Genomic DNA, 23,393 nt, shown 5'->3' on the forward strand with positions numbered 1-23,393 from the left:
GGTCCTTTTCCTCAGAGAGTGTTAGATGGAATCAAAATCGATGTGTTGGTTGATAGAGTTCCGGTTGGATTGCCATGCTTCTAGGAATTCTCGTGTGTGTCTTTCTTTGGCTGGTCCTAGACGGATGTGCAGACCCAGTCAAAATGATATACTTCCTCATCCGTATGTAAGGACCTAGTGATAGTGGGTCATGTCTTTTTTCTGGCTAGTTGTTGTTCATGCATCCAGGTGGCTCGTTTTCTGCCTGTTTTTCCAAAGTAGTGTTTGTTACAGTTCTTGCAAGGCTTATTCTTCCTGGAGCAGAACAGACAAAGATGTGAACTTATAAAGGATGAAGAAAGTTGTAGAGTAAAACAGGAAAACTCTGTTTCTGTTAGTTGGCATTACAGCATCAAGGAGTTCTAATTTCAATATGGTCAGCAAAAGAGCTGGGACTGAGATACATAAATATTTATTTATTGAGAGATTCTTAGGATTTGTCTTAGACTGCCTGGGAGAGTTGTAGATGACGATTCAATAAAGAATTGGATATATATTTGTAAATTATAAATTTAATGGGCGACGGAGATAGGGCTGGCAAAGGGAAGGTGCTTGGGAAACATTACTGGAGCTGGTGCACACACAGTGGCCAATGGCCTCCTCCTGTACTTTAAAGGCTTGTACTCTAACATGTGTCTGATGCAAATAAAAGTCAGTATTGGATTATTTCCCGTTTTAAGTGCTCGCAAATATCTGATCATTTGTTGCAAGATAAACATTTAAAATGCAATTATTGCAAGGTCAGTCTCATTATGTAGTCTATTTATTTCTCAGAACATGAATATTTTAAATGTTATGTTCTGATAATGAAGTAGCATTCTTTCTAAAAATCGGAAGTTTTCAAATTATTGTTCGATAAATGTGATAACATAAATCATTCACAGTGCATGTTGAATTATTGCCATTTGTAAATTGCTGGCTATTAGCTGAAGCTCATACATTTCACTGAGAAATTTAACTGATTGATTATATATAAATGTATGAGAACGCTAATTCTATTTGATTGTCCAATCGTTTACTCACTCTGAACATGGAAACATTCAGAAGCCTACCATTTTCAAAATGTTGGAGTGGCAATGCATTGTTTTGAATCCTGACATTGAATGTATAATTCTGATCATAACAGTTACGTACCATGTTCTTTATTCGAAATAAAATAAAATGTGCATTCTTTATTTTTGCGTTACAAAAAATTGATAGGAGTTTATACTTTACTCCCATGAATGTAGAATCGACCTAATTGTTTTCAGAGATTATAGTTCAGTTGAATAATCATACTTCATATCTCATTTTTGCCCAATTCCGGAAACATAGCTAACAGTTGATTATTGTTCGGGTCAGTAAACTCAACACCTTGAAATGAGCTACGCTAAAAATGGCTTCCAAAAGATTTTGAATAATTTACAGTGCTACTGGTATTCACAGTTGCCTGTGATGCTGAGTGACACACTGACCTGCTCCTAAATCTGTGCAAAGAGTTTCTAACCTGGGTCAGGGCAGTCAGTCAAACACTTCTTCACAACAAATAATTTGGAATCCACCCTGGGAAAGGTGGGAGCTCGCTAACAGACGATTACTGGTCTCAGTGTAGCTACAAATAATGTCGAAATTAGATATCAATGGCTGTCCAGCAACCAGGTTTTAAAAAATCATCTTCAGTCAGAGCCTGGCCCAGTGGGCAGATGTGTCGCCATGCAGTGTCAGAATCACACCGCACAACTTACTGATGGTGCTGACACCTGGCCTGCCTCGCAGACTCCATACATCTGCACCCTGGACCGGATGCCGGGAAAAGACATTAAAAATTTGGCAGTCTGATGCTCTATCTTGAGTCTCACAAAGAAACCTCTGAAACCATACCCAATAAATGTCACCTTCATTATCACTAGTATCAAAATGAAATTTTACATCTCTGTGGAGGGCCAGAGATTAATACATGGTTCACCAAACAGAATATATCTGAAGAAAACAGCAGCAAACGGCAGGCCAAGAAGCACGTTAATAACTGAATTTGGCGGATTCTGTTTGGTGTGTGGTGACATACACATATTGTACTGGCACTCAGGTGACTCTAACAATGCACAACATAAATGTAAGTTTTGACCTAACACTTCGTCAAAGCTTCCTGATCTCACACACATCACTCCCTCACACACTCAAGAATTGATGAGAATCTACGAGCTTGTTGAAACAGGAATCATAGTACAGGCTATTCAGCCCTTGACATCCTGCCGACATTTTATCCTGTTCTCAGATCAGACTAACCTACATACCTTTCATTATACGATCATTCATGTGTCTATCCACACACCCACACTCTCTGTGTAAAGAACCTATCTCGGACATCTCCCATAAATATTCCTCCAGTTACCTTAAAATCGTGCCCCCTCATCATAGCCATTTCCGTCCTGGGTGAAAGTTTCTGGCTATCCACTCTATCTATGCCTCTAATCATCTTGTCCACCTCTATCAAGTCATGTTCCATTCTTTTTCGTTCCAACGAGAGAAAACCTAGTTCCCTGAATTTTCTTTGCAAGACCTGCCCTCCAGTCCAAGCAGCGTCCTGATAAATTTCCTCAGTACACTCACCAATGCTTCCACATCTTTCCTATAATGAGGCGACCAGTACGGAACACAACATTCTAAGTGTGATCTCACCAGGGTTCCATAGAGCTGCAGCATAACCTCACTGCTCAAACTCAAACCCCATGCTAATGAAAACATCATCCGGTTTCTTAATAACCTTATCAACCCGGGTGGCAACTTTGTGGGAGCTATGATATGGATCATCAGATCCCACTGTTACTCCACAATGTATGAATCCAACATTTAACCGTGTATTATGCATTCAAATTTGACCTTCCAAACTGAATCGCTTCACAATTTTCCAGGTTGAACTCCAACTGTCCCTTATCAGCCCAGTTCAGCATCCTGTCAATGTCCTGTGCAAACTGCAATAGCTCTCCACACTACCCACAATTCCACCATATTTTGTTAATTTGAAAAACTTACTAATCCACCTACCCTCTTCCTCATCGAAGTCATTTATAAATATCACAAACAGCAGAGGCCCCAGAACCGATCCCAATGGAACACCAATGGTCACCGAGCACCAGACAGAATGCTTGCCATTTACCACCGCCCTCTGTCTTCTATGGTCCAGTCAATTCTGCGTCCAGACAGGCCAGTTTCCCTGTATCCGATGCGTCCTTACTTTCTGAATGAACCTACCATGGGGAAATTTACCAAATGCCTGGTTAAAAACATGTACTCCACATCCACTACTCTCGCTTCTTCAATGTGTTTGATCCCATCCTCAAAGAATTCAGTGAGGTTTGTGAGGCCTGACCTGCCCCTCACAAAGCCATGCTGACTATTTCTAACCAAACTATGATTTGCAAGTAATCATAAATTTTGTCTCTCAGAATCCTCTCCAAAACTTTGCCCAATGCTGATGTAAACTGACTGGTCTGTAATTCTCTGGATTATCTTTATTCCATTTCCTGAACAAGGGAGTAACATTTGCCTCCCTCCAAGCATCTGGCATGACGCCAATGGAGAGTGAGGACGCAAAGATCATCTCCAAAGGTGCAGTAATCTCTTCGCTCTCTTCCGATAGTAAGCGAGGGTGGATCCCGTCTCGCCGAGGAGATTTATCTATCCCTATGTTTGTATTTCAATCAGTCTGTACTTCACCTCACCATGTCTACTCACTGTCCAACTATCTGATTGACTGCTTTCCATTTCAGGGCTCTATACAGCGCTGCTTTCCTGAACACATATGGTTCCCTATAACCTGTTAATCATGGAATGGAAAACATGGGAAGGCACCAATGCCTTCCTGATGAAAGGCTGATGCCCAAAGCTTTGACTCTCCTGCTCCTCAATGTCGCCTGATATGTTGTGCTTTTCCAGCGCCACACTTTTCGACTCTGATCACCAGCATCTGCAGGTCTCACTTTCTCCATTACAAAGGGCTGTCCCCTCTGCACACTGAGCAGGCAATTAATCAGCAGAAACCCGTTGTATTTAGAGCTGACTGTTCAGTTCTAGAAAGTTGCATTTGATGAATACATTTCCTGAAAACGAAATTACTATTCAACAAATATTCATTCAGTCCCAGAGTTACAGTTTTGCTTCATGATTTAGGCAGCTTGATAACGAGCAGTCAATGACTGAAGAACTCCGAGCTACAGAGTATTCCAGGTAATATATTCCAGGGTGGATGTGCTTTCCCTTAATGTTGGGTATGTTATCGGACAGACAGATGTGATAAGGGAACGCGGTGACACGTGGAATTGTGACATTTTTGCCATTACAGAGATGTGCTTGAGGGAGGTCAGGGCTGACAACTCAATATTCTGCGGTGCAAGAACTATAGGCAGCACAGGAGAGGGGTAAAGGATGAGGTGGTGATGCATTATTAGTCATTATGGAGTCAGTTGCTGCAGTAAGAAGGAATAAAATCGGAAAGAGAAGCTTCAAACAGGTACAAATTGAGCAGGTCAATGGAGGCAACTACCATATGTGTAGGGCTTAACTTAAAACGGAAGTAGAAGCGTAAATATGAGGCGTGATAAAACATTAGTGGGTAGTATGAGCGGGTGAGAGAGATAGGGAGTAGTATATGATTTGGGAGGGGCTTACAGATATAGGGAAGGGTGTAGGGATTGGATGTGATTAGATAGATAGGGAGGGGTTTGGTGGGGTTGAGTAAGGAGGGAGAAGTATAGGGTTAAGAAAGATAGGGAGGAGAGCAAGGTTTAGAATGGGTGAAGGAGATAGAGTGTGGTGCAGGGTCTAGAGTAGGTTGAAGAGATAGGGAAGGGAGTAGTGTTTGGAGGAGTTTAGAGAGCTAGGAAGGGGTGCAGTATTTGGAAAGGGTTAAGGAGATAGGGAGGGATGTCGGGTTTGAAGGAAGTTAGAGAGATATACAAGGGGGACAGTGCATGGAGGGTGTTATAGAGATAGCAAAGGCAGTAGGGGCTAGAGGAAGTTACATAGATGGGATGGGTGGAAGGTTTGGAGGAGGTTACAGAGATAGAGGGGAATGTAGGGTTTGGGGAAGGAGAGAGAGATAACGAAGGGGGTAGGTTTGGAGGAGGTTTGAAGCTCATTGTGTCCGATCAAACACTGACACAGAAACCCCCTGCTGACTCCCCTCCCTCAGCCTCACGGTGTCAGATCAAACACTGACACAGAAACCTCCTGCTGACTCCCCTCCCTCAGCCTCACGGTGTCAGATCAAACACTGACACAGAAACCTCCTGCTGACCCCCCCCCTCCCTCAGCCTCACGGTGTCAGATCAAACACTGACACAGAAACCTCCTGCTGACCCCCCCCCTCCCTCAGCCTCACGGTGTCCGATCAAACACTGACACAGAAACCTCCTGCTGACCCCCCTCCCTCAGCCTCACGGTGTCAGATCAAACACTGACACAGAAACCTCCTGCTGACCCCCCTCCCTCAGCCTCACGGTGTCAGATCAAACACTGACACAGAAACCTCCTGCTGACCCCCCTCCCTCAGCCTCACGGTGTCAGATCAAACACTGACACGGAAACCTCCTGCTGACCCCCCCCCCCTCCCTCAGCCTCACGGTGTCAGATCAAACACTGACACAGAAACCTCCTGCTGACCCCCCTCCCTCAGCCTCACGGTGTCAGATCAAACACTGACACAGAAACCTCCTGCTGACCCCCCTCCCTCAGCCTCACGGTGTCAGATCAAACACTGACACAGAAACCTCCTGCTGACTCCCCTCCCTCAGCCTCACGGTGTCAGATCAAACACTGACACAGAAACCTCCTGCTGACTCCCCCCCCCCTCACGGTGTCAGATCAAACACTGACACAGAAACCTCCTGCTGACCCCCCCCCTCAGCCTCACGGTGTCAGATCAAACACTGACACAGAAACATCCTGCTGACCCCCCCCCCTCCCTCAGCCTCACGGGGTCAGATCAAACACTGACACAGAAACCTCCTGCTGACCCCCCTCCCTCAGCCTCACGGTGTCAGATCAAACACTGACACAGAAACCTCCTGCTGACTCCCCTCCCTCAGCCTCACGGTGTCAGATCAAACACTGACACAGAAACCTCCTGCTGACCCCCCTCCCTCAGCCTCACGGTGTCAGATCAAACACTGACACAGAAACCTCCTGCTGACCCCCCCCCTCAGCCTCACGGTGTCAGATCAAACACTGACACAGAAACCTCCTGCTGACCCCCCTCCCTCAGCCTCACGGTGTCAGATCAAACACTGACACAGAAACCTCCTGCTGACTCCCCTCCCTCAGCCTCACGGTGTCAGATCAAACACTGACACAGAAACCTCCTGCTGACTCCCCCCCCCCTCACGGTGTCAGATCAAACACTGACACAGAAACCTCCTGCTGACCCCCCCCCTCAGCCTCACGGTGTCAGATCAAACACTGACACAGAAACATCCTGCTGACCCCCCCCCCTCCCTCAGCCTCACGGGGTCAGATCAAACACTGACACAGACACCTCCTGCTGACCCCCCTCCCTCAGCCTCACGGTGTCAGATCAAACACTGACACAGAAACCTCCTGCTGACCCCCCCCTCCCTCACGGTGTCCGATCAAACACTGACACAGAAACCTCCTGCTGACTCCCCTCCCTCAGCCTCACGGTGTCAGATCAAACACTGACACAGAAACCTCCTGCTGACCCCCCCCCCCTCCCTCAGCCTCACGGTGTCAGATCAAACACTGACACAGAAACCTCCTGCTGACCCCCCTCCCTCAGCCTCACGGTGTCAGATCAAACACTGACACAGAAACCTCCTGCTGACCCCCCCCCTCCCTCAGCCTCACGGTGTCAGATCAAACACTGACACAGAAACCTCCTGCTGACCCCCCTCCCCCCTCCCTCAGCCTCACGGTGTCAGATCGAACACTGACACAGAAACCTCCTGCTGACCCCCCTCCCTCAGCCTCACGGTGTCAGATCAAACACTGACACAGAAACCTCCTGCTGACCCCCCCCCTCCCTCAGCCTCACGGGGTCAGATCAAACACTGACACAGAAACCTCCTGCTGACCCCCCCCTCCCTCAGCCTCACGGTGTCAGATCAAACACTGACACAGAAACCTCCTGCTGACCCCCCCCTCCCTCAGCCTCACGGGGTCAGATCAAACACTGACACAGAAACCTCCTGCTGACCCCCCCCTCCCTCAGCCTCACGGTGTCAGATCAAACACTGACACAGAAACCTCCTGCTGACCCTCCTCCCTCAGCCTCACGGTGTCAGATCAAACACTGACACAGAAACCTCCTGCTGACCCCCCCCCCCCTCCCTCAGCCTCACGGTGTCAGATCAAACACTGACACAGAAACCTCCTGCTGACCCCCCTCCCTCAGCCTCACGGGGTCAGATCAAACACTGACACAGAAACCTCCTGCTGACCCCCCTCCCTCAGCCTCATGGGGTCAGATCAAACACTGACACAGAAACCTCCTGCTGACCCCCCCCTCCCTCAGCCTCACGGTGTCAGATCAAACACTGACACAGAAACCTCCTGCTGACTCCCCTCCCTCAGCCTCACGGTATCAGATCAAACACTGACACAGAAACCTCCTGCTGACCCCCCCCTCCCTCAGCCTCACGGGGTCAGATCAAACACTGACACAGAAACCTCCTGCTGACCCCCCCCTCCCTCAGCCTCACGGTGTCAGATCAAACACTGACACAGAAACCTCCTGCTGACCCCCCCCTCCCTCAGCCTCACGGTGTCAGATCAAACACTGACACAGAAACCTCCTGCTGACCCCCCCCTCCCTCAGCCTCACGGGGTCAGATCAAACACTGACACAGAAACCTCCTGCTGACCCCCCCCTCCCTCAGCCTCACGGGGTCAGATCAAACACTGACACAGAAACCTCCTGCTGACCCCCCCCCTCCCTCAGCCTCACGGTGTCAGATCAAACACTGACACAGAAACCTCCTACTGACCCCCCCCTCCCTCAGCCTCACGGGGTCAGATCAAACACTGACACAGAAACCTCCTGCTGACCCCCCTCCCTCAGCCTCACGGTGTCAGATCAAACACTGACACAGAAACCTCCTGCTGACCCCCCTCCCTCAGCCTCACGGGGTCAGATCAAACACTGACACAGAAACCTCCTGCTGACTCTCCTGCCTCAGTCTCACGGGGTCAGATCAAACACTGACACAGAAACCTCCTGCTGACTCTCCTGCCTCAGTGTCCCTCTACATTGAACAACACTTGGAGGAAGCAAGCACAGAGACTGACAGAGCTGGCGGATGTATACTGTGTGGGCCATTTCAAAACCACCACCAAGAGGAGCTCAGCAGCAGCGTTGCTGATAGACGTGGTCGAGTTCAAAAGGACACAACTGCTTCACTGCGTCTGCACCGGGTCAGGGGGAACGACTGATAGGGAGAAACATCCTTGACCTCACCATCACCAACTTACCGGCTGCAGACACATTGTTCAATGACTGTATTGGGAACGGTGAACTACCGCACACAGTATTTATGGAGACATTTTCCACTTTTATATTGTGAAGACCCCTGTGTATATGTGACACCATCACTGTGCTCAACGGGGCAGATTTCCAATAGATTTTGGAATTTTGCACTGGCCTGTGTGAGGTGGTTTGGGTCATTACCAACAGCAGCAGAATTGTACTCCAGTATAATTTTCACTATCACTGCCTGGCATATACTTCACTTTATGCTGGCCGTCAAGCCAGGGATACACCCTTGATAAATGGAGAAAACAGGAAGGCCTGACTATAGTAGCACCAAATACACCTCAGAATGAGATGAAATTACTAAATTGGGCCACTTACTTATCATTTGGTATAAATAGCAAATGAGACACAGATGTAACCAGTGAATCAGACCTAATCTCTACAATCTGGGTGAGTAGTGGTGGACAATCACACAACTCACTGGAGGAGAAGAATCCACCAATACCACCTTCCTGAATGATGGAAGGGCTTAGCACAACAATAGAAATCTAAGGCTGAAACATTCATAGCAATGTTCAGACAGAAATATCGATGGGCTGATCTATATTAGTCTCCTCCAGATGGCAGTCTTCAGCTAATACGACTCACTTTGTGTGGTATCTACAAACAGCTGGAGGGATTGCAGAATGCAAAGGCTGTGGGCCATGAGAACATTCCATTCCAGCTGTTCCTGCTGGGATACAGCACTTGGACCTACCTGACAATGTTGGAAACTATCCGGGTGTGTTCTGTAGACACACAGACAAAACATCGGACAATCAGTGACTACCCCATTGCTCTAATCCCTGTCATTAATAAAGGGATGGCAGATGTCATCTACAGTGGGATCAAGCAGCACTTCCTCAGTACTAACCTGCTCGCTAAAGCTCAGTTTGGGCTCTCATCCCTTGGGCTCATTGAAGCCTTGGTTTAATGATGTACAACAAGAGAACACACAGCTGAATTCGAGAGATGAGGTGACAGTTACTGCACTTTTTACATGATCATAACTACATTTGACCAAATGTCATATCCAGGATTAACGGCAAACCTGGAGCAAATAGGAATCGTCTGCACTGGCAGAAGTTACACCTGGTACAAAGGAAGGTGGCTGGGGTTGGTGGAGAGCAGCCATCTCAGCTTCAACGCAGTTCCCCAGGGACGGGGTTTCTGGGTAAGCCTGTAGATCAGAAATGTAAAGGTAGGACACCATACTCCTACAGGATGATAGAGACAACTGGCGGCAGTTGAACTGGACAGTCATCATACCTCAAGTAAGGGAGAGATTAAGTAGGACAGTCCTTTAGTCACCCAAGAAATTGAACCCACACTGTTGGCATTAATCTGCATTATAAACCAACCATCCAACTGATTGAGCTAACCAAATCCTCACGCAGCTCTGTGTGATAGATATTGAAATACTATTCCATTCAGATATGTTGTTAGACACCTCTGGAGCAGGTGGAACGAGAAGCAAGCTTCCTAGCTCAGAGACAGGGACAGTATTAGTGAGCTATAAGAGTGCTCTCTGCCCTCGGCCCTATAATTTTCAGCTGCTTCATAAATGACTGTAAAATCACAAGTGAGGATGTTTGCCAATAATTGGACAGTATTCAACACCATTCATGATTTACTCAGATACTGAAGCAGTCCTTGTCCAAATGTAACAGAACCTGGAGATATGCAGGTTTGTGCTTAACAGTGACAATCCCATTTCCATTACACATGTGCCAGACAACGATTACTGATATCAATGGAAAATTGAACCACATCCTCTAACGTTCAATTCCACCACCATCACTGAACACACACCAAACAATATCGCGGGGATTATCGTTAACCTGAACTGGACTGACCATATGATTTCATTACCTATTCCTGTGAAGGGCTTATGCTAAAACATTGACTTCTCCTGTACCTCAGATGCTGCCTGACCTGTTTCGATTTTCCAGCGCCACTTTTTGATGCACATAACTTCATTGGCTACAAGAATATGTCAGGGACTAGAAATTCTGCAGGAATAACTCACCTCAAAATTTCCGAAAGCCTGTCACCTATTGCTAAGACACATGTTGAATGTGCGTGTGATTAAATACTTCCATTTGCCTGTGTGAGTGCAGCTTCACCCCTCATCCACTGACGATCAGTAGCAGCAATACCTGCCATCTATTCAGTGCTCTGCAGAAATTTACCAAGGCTCCTTACAACGTACCTCTGAAACCCCCGACCATCGAGAAGGACAAGGGAAGCAGATACACGGAACCCCCACCATGTTCGCGTTCTGTTCCAAGCCATCTACCATCCTGATTGGGAAGTATATTGCCGATCCTTCAGTGTCACTGTTTTAAGTTCCCTATCTATCAATAAATGCCGTACAAATCACATTTCATGAATAAATTAACACAAAAGTTTTTACTCGACCTGTTCAATACTGGACACTGTGTTTTGGGTTTTGTGAGCTCAGGCTAGTTGGTCCAGGCAGTACCTTGCATGTTGTGAACAGCTGAAGGGATATGCTGTTTGAAACAATCTGTCAGTCTCTCAGAGGCATGGCCTACATACCGAACATCACACAGACACTGGCATTCTTATCCCACATTACTGAGCTTTGAGATAGACAGAAGCAACTGAAAACGTACTCATATCTGACTGGAACTGTTTAAACACACAGTGATATTATTGCCACGAAAATTATTATGAGGGAATATTAGCAGAGAGAAAGTGAGGACTGCAGATGCTGGAGATCAGAGTCAAAAAGTGTGATTCTGAAAAAAAACTCAGACGTTCAGGCAGCATCTGAGGAGCAGGAGAATCGACTAATAGTTAACAATATTAATACAAGGGAAAATAATTGTATATTTTCAAAGTTCTTGTACTTAATTATAATTTGTTCTTAGGTGTGGCAATGAGACTCATCATTTCAATGCTGCTTACTGTGAGTTTTCATCATATTGTTGTTATAACAGTGTACTGAATAAATGGGTGGATTTTGTGCTTGTTGGACAAACTATAAGTTGGTGTTATGAAAGGATATCGGACCTTTAGTAAAGAGACTTTGCTGTTAATGTTTAGAACAATGCTGCAAACATTTACACAGAGATTTCCAGCTCAAGTCACACACAAGGTTGTTGGGCTGGGATCACGCTGGCCATCAATGGAACTGCACAATTCTGTTTAGACACTGACATTGTAGAGCTAACATACACTGGATATGGTTTATGAGGGATTCAATGTAAGATGCCATGTGCTGCAGGAGCCCATCACCTTTATAACACATTCATTCAGGATCGGGTCCAAGGTGCAGAATTACAGAGTTTAGGTGGCACGCAAGAAGAGATATACTTGCAAGATATGGCTGTTTATAGGTCATTGTTATAAATATTGAACTGCATCTGGACCAGTGCCATGTGCTAGTCCATTGACCAGTCTGAACCACACACATCTCCCTGTTGTTCAGGTGGACCTTTAACCAGTCTATTCTGAGGGAGTGTGTGTGCAACCGCCCAGCTCCAGTTTGGATGCTCTTTGTCAGATTTTGGAGATGGCCAGTGTTTTGGAGGGCCTGGTGAGACCCAATAACACTGTATCTGAATTCAGGCTTTTCATCAAAGACATTTCAACAGCTTTGCTGCCTACAAGATGGTGTGTTCACTGATCTGTACATGAATCAGCTGTTTACTACAGTTACTGAATTGTGTAATAGTTAAGTGTGCGCTCTGGTATTTCAATTATTGTTCACTTCAATTGTTTACAACTGAAAACAATGATGGTTGGTTTATTTTAAAATATGTAAGAAATAAAGTGATATTAACTCTTCATTACAGAAAATGTGAAAGAGACCAGGTATATATTTCCCATGGACTAATCAAGCAACAGTCAGATATTGTCTGTAAAGCAGGATTCTGTGAACAGGACTATGTCCCAGGCAACATCACCACCCTCTCTGGTAGGTCCTGTCCCACTGACAGGACACAGCCATGCAAAGGGGGACTGCTCATTGGTATATAGTCAATATAGGGTGGCGTGGTGGCTCAGTGGCTCAGTGGTTAGCACTGCTGCCTCACAGCATCAGGGTCCCAGGTTCAATTCCAGCCTCGGGCAAATGCCTGTGTGGAGTTTGCAAATTCTCCCTCCGTCTGCGTGGGCTTCCTCCCACAGTCCAACGATATGCACCTCAGTTGAATTGGTCATGTTAAACTGCCCATAGTGTTCAGTGCATTAGTCAGAGATGTGTGCATTGCTCTTTGGAAGGTCGGGTTGGACTGGTTGAGCTGAAAGGCCTGTTCCCATCCTGAAAGGGATCAAATCTAATGATAGTGCTGGATCCTGTGGCTGCTAGACTGCTCTGCAGCAGGTTATGGAGGAATCAATAAAAGGGAAACATATAATTGATCACATCATCACCGATCTCCCTGCTGCAGATACACCTCTCCATTTCAAATATCAGTAAGAATGGTCACTGCACAATGGGGAGCAAGGGGGACCTTCACATTTGTCAGACCCTCCTCACCATGATATGTAGCCCCTTGAGTACTGAATGGGACAGAACTTAAACAGATTGAATAATTAATGATGATGCAGCCATGAGGTGCAGAGGGCCATCAGCAGCAGCAGACATCATACCCCGTACAGTGCATACAGGATGCAACTTCACACCCCGACATACCTCCCACTGTACAGTAACCATCAGACCCCGACATACCCGCCACTGTACAGTTACCATCACACCCCGACATACCTCCCACTGTACAGTAACCATCACACCCCGACATACCTCCCACTGTACAGTAACCATCACACCCCGACATACCTCCCACTGTACAGTAACCAACACGGCCCGACATAACTCCCACTGTAAAGTAACCATCACACCCCGACACACCTCCCAATGTACAGTAACGATCAGACCCCGACACATCTCCCACTGTACAGTAACCATCACGGCCCGACATACCTCCCACTGTACAGTAACCATCACACCCCGACATACCTCCCACTGTACAGTAACCATCACACCCCGACACACCTCCCAATGTACAGTAACCATCAGACCCCGACACACCTCCCACTGTACAGTAACCATCACACCCCGACATACCTCCCACTGTACAGTAACCATCACATCCCGACATACCTCCCACTGTACAGTAACCATCACACCCCGACATACCTCCCACTGTACAGTAACCATCACACCCCGACATACCTCCCACTGTACAGTAACCATCACACCCCGACATACCTCCCACTGTACAGTCACCATCACACACCGACATACCTCCCACGGTACAGTAACCATCACACCACGACATACCTCACACTGTACAGTAACCATCACACCCCGACATACCTCCCACTGTACAGTAACCATCAGACCCCGACACAGCTCCCACTGTACAGTAACCATCACACCCCGACATACCTCCCACTGTACAGTAACCATCACACCCCGACATACCTCCCACTGTACAGTAACCATCACACCCCGACACACCTCCCAATGTACAGTAACCATCACACCCCGACATACCTCCCACTGTACAGTAACCATCACACCCCGACATACCTCCCACTGTACAGTAACCATCACACCCCGACATACCTCCCACTGTACAGTAACCGTCACACCCAGACACACGTCCCACTGTACAGTAATCACAGCCCGACATACCTCCCACTGTACAGTAACCATCACACCCAGACATACCTCCCACTGTACAGTAACCATCCCAGCCCGACATAACTCCCACTGTACAGTAACGATCACAGCCCGACATACCTCCCACTGTACAGTAACAATCACAGTCCGACATACCACCCACTGTACAGTAACCATCACACCCCGACATACTTCCCACTGTACATTAACCATCACACCCCGACATACCTCCAACTGTACAGTAACCATCACACCCCGACACACCTCCCACTGTACAGTAACCATCACACCCCGACATACCTCCCACTGTACAGTAACCATCACACCCCGACATACCACCCACTGTACAGTAACCATCACGGCCCGACATACCTCCCACTGTACAGTAACCATCACACCCCGACATACCTCCCACTGTACAGTAACCATCACACCCCGACATACCTCCCACTGTAAAGAAACCATCACACCCCGACATAGTTCCCACTGTACAGTAACCATCACACCCCGACATACCTCCCACTGTACAGTAACCATCACACCCCTACATACCTCCCACTGTAGAGAAACCATCACACCCCGACATACCTCCCACGGTACAGTAACCATCAGACCCCGACATACCTCCCACTCTACAGTAACCATCACACCCCGACATACCTCCCACTGTATAGTAACCATCACACCCCGACATACCTCCCAATGTACAGTAACCATCACACCCCGACATAGCTCCCACTGTAGAGTAACCATCACACCCCGACATACCTCCCACTGTACAGTAACAATCACAGTCCGACATACCTCCCACTGTACAGTAACCATCACACCCCGACATACCTCCCACTGTACATTAACCATCACACCCCAACACACCTCCCACGGTACAGTAACCATCACACCCCGACATACCTCCCACTGTACAGTAACGATCACACCCCGACATACCTCCCACTGTACAGTAACCATCACGGCCCGACATACCTCCCACTGTACAGTAACCATCACGGCCCGACATACCTCCCACTGTACAGTAACCATCACACCCCGACATACCTCCCACTGTACAGTAACCATCACGGCCCGACATACCTCCCACTGTACAGTAACCATCACACCCCGACATACCTCCCACTGTACAGTAACCATCACACCCCGACATACTTCCCACTGTACAGTAACCAACACACCCCGACATACCTCCCACTGTACAGTAACCATCACACCCCGACATACCTCCCACTGTACAGTAACCATCACACCCCGACATACCTCCCACTGTACAGTAACCATCAGACCCCGACATACCTCCCACTGTACAGTAACCATCACGGCCCGACATACCTCCCACTGTACAGTAACCATCACACCCCGACATACCTCCCACTGTACAGTAACCATCACACCCCGACATACCTCCCACTGTACAGTAACCATCACACACCGACTTACCTCCCACTGTACAGTAACCATCACACCCCGACACACCTCCCACTGTACAGTAACTATCACGGCCCGACATACCTCCCACTGTACAGTAACCATCACACCCCGACATACCTCACACTGTACAGTAACCATCACGGCCCGACATACCTCCCACTGTACAGTAACCATCACACCCCGACATACCTCCCACTGTACAGTAACCATCACACCCCGACACACCTCCCACTGTACAGTAACTATCACGGCCCGACATACCTCCCACTGTACAGTAACCATCACACCCCGATATACCTCCCACTGTACAGTAACCATCACACCCCGACATACCTCCCACTGTACAGTAACCATCACGGCCCGACATACCTCCCACTGTACAGTAACCATCACACCCCGATATACCTCCCACTGTACAGTAACCATCACGGTCCGACATACCTCCCACTGTACAGTAACCATCACGGTCCGACATACCTCCCACTGTACAGTAAACATCACACCCCGACATACCTTCCACTGTACAGTAACCATCACACCCCGATATACCTCCCACTGTACAGTAACCATCACGGCCCGACATACCTCCCACTGTACAGTAACCATCACACCCCGACATACCTCCCACTGTACAGTAACCATCACACCCCGATATACCTCCCACTGTACAGTAACCATCACACCCCGACATACCTCCCACTGTACAGTAACCATCACGGTCCGACATACCTCCCACTGTACAGTAACTATCACGGCCCGACATACCTCCCACTGTACAGTAACCATCACACGCCGACATACCTCCCACTGTACAGTAACCAACACGGCCCGACATACCTCCCACTGTACAGTAACCATCACACCCCGACATACCTCCCACTGTACAGTAACCATCACACCCCGATATACCTCCCACTGTACAGTAACCATCACACCCCGACATACCTCCCACTGTACAGTAACCATCACGGTCCGACATACCTCCCACTGTACAGTAACCATCACGGTCCGACATACCTCCCATTGTACAGTAACCATCACTCCTCGACATACCTCCCACTGTACAGTAACCATCACACCCCGACATACCTCCCACTGTACAGTAACCATCACACCCCGACATACCACCCACGGTACAGTAACCATCACACCCCGACATACCTCCCACTGTACAGTAACCATCACACCCCGACACACCTCCCACTGTACAGTAACTATCACGGCCCGACATACCTCCCATTGTACAGTAACCATCACACCCCGACATACCTCCCACTGTACAGTAACCAACACGGCCCGACATACCTCCCACTGTACAGTAACCATCACACCCCGACATACCTCCCACTGTACAGTAACCATCACACCCCGATATACCTCCCACTGTACAGTAACCATCACACCCCGACTTACCTCCCACTGTACAGTAACCATCTCGGTCCGACATACCTCCCACTGTACAGTAACCATCACGGCCAGACATACCTCCCACTCTACAGTAACCATCACACCCCGACATACCTCCCACTGTACAGTAACCAACACGGCCCAACATACCTCCCACTGTACAGTAACCATCACACCCCGACATACCTCCCACTGTACAGTAACCATCACACCCCGACATACCTCCCACTGTACAGTAACCATCACACCCCGACATACCTCCCACTGTACAGTAACCATCACGGTCCGACAGACCTCCCACTGTACAGTAACCATCACGGTCCGACATACCTCCCACTGTAGAGTAAACATCACACCCCGACATACCTCCCACTGTACAGTAACCAACACACCCCGATATACCTCCCACTGTACAGTAATCATCACGGCCCGACATACCTCCCACTGTACAGTAACCATCACGGCCCGACATACCTCCCACTGTACAGTAACCATCACACCCCGACATACCTCCCATTGTACAGTAACCATCACACCCCGACATACCTCCCACTGTACAGTAACCATCACATCCCGACATACCTCCCACTGTACAGTAACCATCACACCCCGACATACCTCCCACTGTACAGTAACCATCACATCCCGACATACCTCCCACTGAACAGTAACCATCACACCCCGACATACCTCCCACTGTACAGTAACCATCACACCCCGATATACCTCCCACTGTACAGTAACCATCACACCCCGACATACCTCCCACTGTACAGTAACCATCACGGTCCGACATGCCTCCCACTGTACAGTAACCATCACGGTCCGACATACCTCCCACTGTACAGTAAACATCACACCCCGACATACCTCCCACTGTACAGTAACCATCACATCCCGACATACCTCCCACTGTACAGTAACCATCACATCCCGACATACCTCCCACTGTACAGTAACCATCACGGTCCGACATACCTCCCACTGTACAGTAAACATCACACCCCGACATACCTCACACTGTACAGTAACCATCACGGTCCGACATACCTCCCACTGTACAGTAACCATCACGGTCCGACATACCTCCCACTGTACAGTAAACATCACACCCCGACATACCTCCCACTGTACAGTAATCATCACACCCCGATAGACCTTCCACTGTACAGTAACCATCACGGCCCGACATACCTCCCACTGTACAGTAACCATCACAGCCGGACATACCTCCCACTGTACAGTAACCATCACACCCCGACATACCTCCCACTGTACAGTAACCATCACGGCCCGACATACCTCCCACTGTACAGTAACCATCACACCCCGACATACCTCCCATTGTACAGTAACCATCACGGCCCGACATACCTCCCACTGTACAGTAACCATCACACCCCGACATACCTCCCATTGTACAGTAACCATCACACCCCGACATACCTCCCACTGTACAGTAACCATCACATCCCGACATATCTCCCACAGTACAGTAACCATCACATCCCGACATACCTCCCACTGAACAGAAACCATCACACCCCGACATACCTCCCACTGTACAGTAACCATCACATCCCGACATACCTCCCACTGAACAGAAACCATCACACCCCGACATACCTCCCACTGTACAGTAACCATTACACCCCGACATACCTCCCACTGTACAGTAACCATCACACCCCGACATACCTCCCACTGTACAGTCACCATCACGATCCGACATACCTCCCACTGTACAGTAACCATCACACGCCGACATACCTCCCACAGAACAGAAACCATCACACCCCGACATACCTCCCACTGTTCAGTAACCATCACGGCCCGACATACCTCCCTCTGTAATGTAACCATCACACCCCGACATACCCCCCACTGTACAGTAACCATCACGTCAGGACATACCTCCCACTGTATAGTAACCATCAAGCCCGACATACCCCCCACTGTACAGTAACCATCACGTCCGGACATACCTCCCACTGTACAGTAACCATCACACCCCGACATTCCTCCCACTGTACAGTAACCATCACACCCCGACATACCTCCCACTGTACAGTAACCATCACAGCCCGACATAGATCCAACTGTACAGTAACCATCACACCCCGACATACCCCCCACTGTACAGTAACCATCACGTCCGGACATACCTCCCACTGCATAGTAACCATCAAGCCCGACATACCCCCCACTGTACAGTAACCATCACGTCCGGACATACCTCCCACTGTACAGTAACCATCACACACCGACATACCTCCCACTGTACAGTAACCATCACACCCCGACATACCTCCCACTGTACAGTAACCATCACAGACCGACATAGCTCCAACTGTACAGTAACCATCAGGGCTCGACATATCTCTCACTGTACAGTAACCATCACGGACCGACATACCTCCCACTGAACAGTAACCACCACGTCCCGACATACCTCCCACTGTACAGAAACCATCACACCCCGACATACCTCCCACTGTCCAGTAACCATCACACCCCGACATACCTCCCACTATACAGTAACCATCACACCCCGACATACCTCCCACTGTACAGTAACCATCACACCCCGACAGACCTCCCACTGAACAGTAACCATCACGGTCCGACATACCTCCCACTGTACAGTAACCATCACACCCCGACATACCTCCCACTGAACAGAAACCATCACACCCCGACACACCTCCCTCTGTACAGTAATCATCACGGCCCGACATACATCCCACTGTACAGTAACCATCACACGCCGACATACCTCCCACTGTACAGTAACCATCACACCCCGACATACCTCCCACTGTACAGTAAACATCACGGCCCGACATACCTCCCACTGTATAGTAACCATCACACCCCGACATACCTCCCACTGTACAGTAACCATCACGGCCCGACATACCTCCCACTGTACAGTAACCATCACAACCCGACATAGCCCCCACTGTACAGTAACCATCACGTCCGGACATACCTCCCACTGTACAGTAACCATCACACCCCGACATACCTCCCACTGTACAGTAACCATCACGGCCCTACACACCTCCCACTGTACAGTAACCATCACGGCCCGACATACCTCCCTCTGTACAGTAACCATCACACCCCGACACACCTCCCTCTGTACAGTAACCATCACGTCCGGACATACCTCCCACTGTACAGTAACCATCACACCCCGACATACCCCCCACTGTACAGTAACCATCACGTCCGGACATACCTCCCACTGTATAGTAACCATCAAGCCCGACATACCCCCCACTGTACAGTAACCATCACGTCCGGACATACCTCCCACTGTACAGTAACCATCACAGCCCGACATAGCTCCAACTGTACAGTAACCATCACGGCTCGACATATCTCTCACTGTACAGTAACCATCACGGACCGACATACCTCCCACTGAACAGTAACCACCACGTCCCGACATACCTCCCACTGTACAGTAACCATCACACCCAGATCTACCTCCCACTGTACAGTAACCATCACGGCTCAACATATCTCTCACTGTACAGTAACCATCACGGACCGACATACCTCCCACTGTACAGTAACCATCACACCCTGACATACCTCCGACTGTACAGTAACCATCACACCCCGATATACCTCCCACTGTACAGTAACCATCACACCCCGACATACCTCCCACTGTACAGTAACCATCACGGTCCGACACACCTCCCAATGTACAGTAACGATCAGACCCCGACACACCTCCCACTGTACAGTAACCATCACGGCCCGACATACCTCCCACTGTACAGTAACCATCACACCCCGACATACCTCCCACTGTACAGTAACCATCACACCCCGACACACCTCCCAATGTACAGTAACCATCAGACCCCGACACACCTCCCACTGTACAGTAACCATCACACCCCGACATACCTCCCACTGTACAGTAACCATCACATCCCGACATACCTCCCACTGTACAGTAACCATCACACCCCGACATACCTCCCACTGTACAGTAACCATCACACCCCGACATACCTCCCACTGTACAGTAACCATCACACCCCGACATACCTCCCACTGTACAGTCACCATCACACACCGACATACCTCCCACGGTACAGTAACCATCACACCACGACATACCTCACACTGTACAGTAACCATCACACCCCGACATACCTCCCACTGTACAGTAACCATCAGACCCCGACACAGCTCCCACTGTACAGTAACCATCACACCCCGACATACCTCCCACTGTACAGTAACCATCACACCCCGACATACCTCCCACTGTACAGTAACCATCACACCCCGACACACCTCCCAATGTACAGTAACCATCACACCCCGACATACCTCCCACTGTACAGTAACCATCACACCCCGACATACCTCCCACTGTACAGTAACCATCACACCCCGACATACCTCCCACTGTACAGTAACCGTCACACCCAGACACACGTCCCACTGTACAGTAATCACAGCCCGACATACCTCCCACTGTACAGTAACCATCACACCCAGACATACCTCCCACTGTACAGTAACCAGCACACCCCGACATACCTCCCACTGAACAGTAACCATCACATCCCGACATACCTCCCACTGTACAGTAACCATCACAGCCCGACATAACTCCCACTGTATAGTAACGATCACAGCCCGACATACCTCCCACTGTACAGTAACAATCACAGTCCGACATACCACCCACTGTACAGTAACCATCACACCCCGACATACTTCCCACTGTACATTAACCATCACACCCCGACATACCTCCAACTGTACAGTAACCATCACACCCCGACACACCTCCCACTGTACAGTAACCATCACACCCCGACATACCTCCCACTGTACAGTAACCATCACACCCCGACATACCACCCACTGTACAGTAACCATCACGGCCCGACATACCTCCCACTGTACAGTAACCATCACACCCCGACATACCTCCCACTGTACATTAACCATCACACCCCGACATACCTCCCACTGTAGAGAAACCATCACACCCCGACATAGTTCCCACTGTACAGTAACCATCACACCCCGACATACCTCCCACTGTACAGTAACCATCACACCCCTACATACCTCCCACTGTAGAGAAACCATCACACCCCGACATACCTCCCACTGTACAGTAACCATCAGACCCCGACATACCTCCCACTCTACAGTAACCATCACACCCCGACATACCTCCCACTGTATAGTAACCATCACACCCCGACATACCTCCCAATGTACAGTAACCATCACACCCCGACATAGCTCCCACTGTAGAGTAACCATCACACCCCGACATACCTCCCACTGTACAGTAACAATCACAGTCCGACATACCTCCCACTGTACAGTAACCATCACAACCCGACATACCTCCCACTGTACATTAACCATCACTCCCCAACACACCTCCCACTGTACAGTAACCATCACACCCCGACATACCTCCCACTGTACAGTAACGATCACACCCCGACATACCTCCCACTGTACAGTAACCATCACGGCCCGACATACCTCCCACTGTACAGTAACCATCACGGCCCGACATACCTCCCACTGTACAGTAACCATCACACCCCGACATACCTCCCACTGTACAGTAACCATCACGGCCCGACATACCTCCCACTGTACAGTAACCATCACACCCCAACATACCTCCCACTGTACAGTAACCATCACACCCCGACATACTTCCCACTGTACAGTAACCAACACACCCCGACATACCTCCCACTGTACAGTAACCATCACACCCCGACATACCTCCCACTGTACAGTAACCATCACACCCCGACATACCTCCCACTGTACAGTAACCATCAGACCCCGACATACCTCCCACTGTACAGTAACCATCACGGCCCGACATACCTCCCACTGTACAGTAACCATCACACCCCGACATACCTCCCACTGTACAGTAACCATCACACCCCGACATACCTCCCACTGTACAGTAACCATCACACCCCGACTTACCTCCCACTGTACAGTAACCATCACACCCCGACACACCTCCCACTGTACAGTAACTATCACGGCCCGACATACCTCCCACTGTACAGTAACCATCACACCCCGACATACCTCACACTGTACAGTAACCATCACGGCCCGACATACCTCCCACTGTACAGTAACCATCACACCCCGACATACCTCCCACTGTACAGTAACCATCACACCCCGACACACCTCCCACTGTACAGTAACTATCACGGCCCGACATACCTCCCACTGTACAGTAACCATCACACCCCGATATACCTCCCACTGTACAGTAACCATCACACCCCGACATACCTCCCA

At 49.1% G+C, this 23,393-nt stretch overlaps 1 long non-coding RNA gene across 1 annotated transcript in view; it reads right to left on the reverse strand.

The window, feature by feature from the left end:
- Positions 1-257: 257 nt before the first annotated feature.
- LOC140483495 (uncharacterized) overlaps positions 258-23,393 on the reverse strand; it is a 92,773-nt gene continuing 69,637 nt past the window's right edge. The window contains exon 5 of the long non-coding RNA XR_011961984.1: positions 258-294. This is a non-coding gene — a long non-coding RNA (uncharacterized lncRNA). The remainder of the gene's footprint in view (positions 295-23,393) is intronic.

This window comes from Chiloscyllium punctatum, chromosome 12, assembly GCF_047496795.1.
Source record: "Chiloscyllium punctatum isolate Juve2018m chromosome 12, sChiPun1.3, whole genome shotgun sequence".
Lineage (NCBI taxonomy): Eukaryota > Metazoa > Chordata > Chondrichthyes > Orectolobiformes > Hemiscylliidae > Chiloscyllium > Chiloscyllium punctatum.